Source organism: Rhinolophus sinicus, chromosome 2, assembly GCF_057876585.1.
Source record: "Rhinolophus sinicus isolate RSI-liver-muscle chromosome 2, RSI-T2T, whole genome shotgun sequence".
Classification (NCBI taxonomy): Eukaryota; Metazoa; Chordata; class Mammalia; order Chiroptera; family Rhinolophidae; genus Rhinolophus; species Rhinolophus sinicus.
Window position 1 is genome coordinate 95,387,698 of NC_142502.1, and position 4,636 is coordinate 95,392,333.

Consider the following 4,636-nt stretch of genomic DNA (forward strand, 5'->3'; position numbering starts at 1 on the left):
AGACAAATACATCATCCTATACAGAGGCCTAAGCTAAAGTGTGTTTTAGTGCATGTGTACAAGCAGGATACGGTGAATTTAGGTGTTGGGATCTAAGAGCCAGAGGTCAAAAGGGCTCTTTAGAGAGGCTACTTCTGAAAAGAGGGTAAGAGGGGCAGTTAATACTCCTGTTAAAGATTACTCCTCCTCCATTGCTACCTTCCACCCCGACCCATGGCCAATTTGGTGCTCAGGCACACCAGGAGACCGAGTTCCCAATGAACATCTGAGGAAGATGGCGCAGGATATGGTCTCCTCATTTTCATCACATTCCAGTGTCCCAATTTTCAATAAGAAGTTTGGCAAGAGTCACACCCCTGATAGGATCCCTTCTGACTGTCACAAACAACCAACTAACTTACTTTTCCTCAGAACATAGAGAAGGAAAGCTCACTTGAAACAAATAAATCCTCCATTCGGTATCGTTTGGCCCCTAGTTTCACCCAGTTTCCCAGAGAGATTTTACATATCTCTAAAAAATGAGGCCACAGGTACAAGTTCGTCTCCTTCCACTTGGGGGAATTGGAGGTAAGTGGAGTAACAGCTAGGTGTGGAGAGGAGGTGAAGAGGGAGAGGAGGAAATCACTGGTCACTAGAAAATTCACAATCCAGAGAATGGAAGGCTGGCCAAATTCTCCAAAACCTGGACGGCCAAAGGAAGGTTCTACCACTTTGAAAACTGACTTCAGACTCATCACACCCAGATCTGATGTGAAGTGAGCCTGGATGATCTGGCACTCCAAGAGAGATGGTGGGAGTGAGGGTGGGCAGATTCATCTGAGTGCCTGGGAGGGGATGGGAGGGAAGGGAAGATTGTAGAGATACCTCTGAGGCATGAGGAAGAGTTCTCTCAGATGATGACTTTCCAAGGTAGTAGGTTCTGTCTCTTAGGTCCCCTCTTGGCTTACTTTCTCCGTTCCACTTGCACTTTGCTCCATAGTTATCAGCAAGGTGATTTGCTGGAGGGCAAAGGGCAAGTGTAAGTAGGGCTGAATCTGAGCAAGGCCCCTGCCACACTCATTCTGCCCACATCATCTTCCACCAGGTAATCCTTTGAGAGGTCCCTTGGAGTGGTGCTGCTCTTAAGGCTGGGAAGGGAACGGGAATGAGGTCTTCCCAGACCACTTGTCATCTGCTTCTCTTTCCCAAAGATGACCTTTAATGGAACCATACAGTATGTGGTCTTTTGTGTGTACCTTCCCTCATGTATCTTAATGTTTCTGAGGTTCACCAATGTTGTAGCACATATCAGTAGTCCGTTTCTCTTTTTAAAAACAGCTTTACTGAGCGATAATTCACATAAACAATTCGTTCACTTAAAGTGTACAATTCAATGGTTTTCAGTATATTCAGAGACGTGTTCAGCCATCACCACAGTTAACTTTATAATATTTTCATCACCTGAAAAAGAAATCCTATACCCTTTAGCTATCAGTCTTTTAATCCCCATCGCCCCCTACCCACATTCCTAATCTATCTGTCTCTAGAGATTTCCCTATTTTAGACTTTCATGTGAATGGGATCTTATCATATGTGGACTTTTATGACTGGTTTCTTTCACTTAACATAATATTTTCAAGGTTCATCCAAGTTGTAGTATGTATCAGTACTACATTCCTTCTTTCTCTTATTGTGGTAAAAATATAAATCACATAACATGATTTAGGGCAAGGGAAATATTGGCTTGGTGTGTGAGGGTTAGATAAACAGGTAATTGGGGGTATAAACTCAGGATTGGTTGGTTTACTTATGAAAAGCATGCTTGTAGCAATTTGTTATTATCTTTAGGAATTAGCTATGCTGCGTGGGGCAGTCTCTCCCCCCTCACAAAAGTTTTTTAAAGATGTCATAGTAACATATAGAACACTTTTAAAATATTTACAATACAATGTGCTTATCTTATGATATAGTTTAGATATATATTTCTGTCAAAATCTTGAAGCTGTATATATTTTTAGCTCATTCAATGTAGGGAAAGTGTCTGCCATATAAATGTATTGGCAAAGTCAGTCCTTTTTTGTCAAATATTTCATCTATCAATTCAAATAAACAGGTTAATAATGGTCCTGTGATGACACCATCTCACTCTGCAGTTTAATGCTAAATAAATTGAGAAGATACTGCATCTTGCCATGAATTTATCCTTAAATGAAATAAGGTGAATTTATCTGCTGTGTTTCTACTTACATTCTCATTGCTTTGTTCTTATAGGACCCTCCCTCAGGTGGGTCTTTGAAAATAGTCATAAGGAGCAGAAGAGGGGAGGTTACTAGGTAAAAATTACCACCACTCTAGCTACACTTTACAACATATCTGAATTCAGAACACAACATGGGCCGAAATACCCCATTCCTAACCATGCTTGCCTGTGACAAAAACAGATAAGACAGAGACAGGACGTCCTACCACAGTGCCCGGGTAAAGAGGATCCTTTGGTTCTTTTTTCAGAAATGTTTACACACTAGGGAATGACACCATGTTTTTTGTTGCATTCCTTTTTATTTTCAACTTCTTATTTTGAAATAATTATAGATTCACAGGATGTTGCAAAGATAGTATGGAGAGGTTCCATGTATCTTCACGCAGTTTCCCCCAGTGGCGACATTTTGCATTAACTATAGGGCAATATGAAAACCAGGAAACTGAGATTGGTACCGTGTGTGTAAAGTTCTATGTCATTTTATTATGTGTAGATTTGCATAACCAGCTCTACAAGCAAGATACAAAACTAAGCAATCACCACAAAGATCTCCCTCCTGTTACCTTGTATAGTCGCAACCCCACCCCCCAACCACTGTCCCTAAACCCTGGCAAACTCTCATCTGTTTTCTTTCTCTCTAATTTTGTCACTTTAAGAATGTTATTATATAAATGGAATCATATGATATTTTGAGATTGGTTTTTCACTCAACATGCTGCCCTTAAGATCCATCCAAGCTTTTGCATGTGTCAATAGTTTGTCCTTTTTATCGCTGAATAGTACTCCCTGATATGGGTGTACCACAGTTTGTTTTACCACTTACCTATGGGGCACTATTTAATTGTTTCCAGTTTTGGGGTACTGCAAGTAAAGCTGCTATGAGCATTCATGTGTCAGTTTTTGTGGGGGTGCAAATTTTTATTTTGGGGGATAAATCTACAGGAGTGTGATTGCTGTGTTGTATGGTAAATGTATGCTTTGTTTTTTAACTAATTGCCAAACTACTTTCCAGAGTGGCTGTGTCATTTTATTTTCCCATCAGCAATGTATGAGAGATCCATTTCTCTGCATCCTCACCAGCATTTGATATTGACACGGTTTTTAAAAATTTTAGCTATTCTAATAGGTATAGAGTGATATCTCATGGTAGTTTTAATTTGAACTTCCTTAATGGCTAGTGCAGTTGAATCTTTTTTCATGTGCTTATTTGCCATGTGTATAGGCTCTTTAGTGAAACATCTCTTCGTGTTTTTTGCTCATTTTTTAATGGGTTGTTTCTTTTTACTGTTGAGTTTTGAGTGTTAGTTAGTTAGTTTGATAGTAGTCTTTTGACAGATATGTGGTTTGCAAATATTTTCTCCTAGTCATTCTCTCAGAGTTTTTCACAGAGCAAAAGTTTTTAAATTGATGAAGTCCAATTTATGGATTTTTTTTCTTTTATGAATTGGTCATGTTTTTGGTATCAAGTTTCAGACCTCTTCACTAGGCTCTAGATCCCAAAGATTTTCTCTTATGTTTTCTTCTAAAAGTTTCATAGTTTCACATTTTACATTTACGTATGATCCATTTTGAGTTAATTTTTGTATAAGGTGTGAAGTTTAAGTTGAGATTCTTTTTTTTTTTAACCTATGGATATCCAATTACTCTAGCACCGTTTGTTGAAACTACAGTCTTGATTACCATGACTATATAATAAGTCTCAAAATCAAGTAGAGTGATTCCTCCCACTTCATTCTTCTTTTTCAAAATTGTTTTAGCTATTCTAGTTTCATTACCTTTTATATAAATTTTTGAATACTCTCGTATGTAGTTTTTTTAAATCTTGCTGGGTTTTTGATAGAAGTTGTGTTAAACTTGTATATCAGTTTGTAAATGGTATTGTCTTTTTAATTTTTATGTCAATGTGTTCATTGCTAGATTATAGAAGTACAACAGGTTTTTGTATGTTTACCTTATATCTTGAAACTCTGCTGAATTCACTTATTAGCTCTAGGAGTTTTTTTGTAGATTCCTGAGATTTTCTATGTAGACTATCATGTCATCTGCAAATAGGGACAGTTTTGTTTTTTCCTTCCCTGTGTGTATATCTTTTATTTCCTTTTCTTGCCTCATTGCACTGGCTAGAACTTACAGTGCTGTGTTAAAAAGACCACACTTATTTTTATGTAATAGAGCCTCAGTTTTTACTTTTCTGTTCTAAGCACTTTACAAATGTTAAACTCATTTAGCCTTCATAACAATCCTGAGTTAGGTGCTATAGTGTTATCATTCCTATTTTACTCATGAGGAAACTGAGGCTCAAAGAGTTTGAATAATCTGCCATACAAATATCTATAGTTGTGTAAAAATTACCCCAAAATTTAGTGGTTTGAAACAAAAATAAACATTTGTTATCTT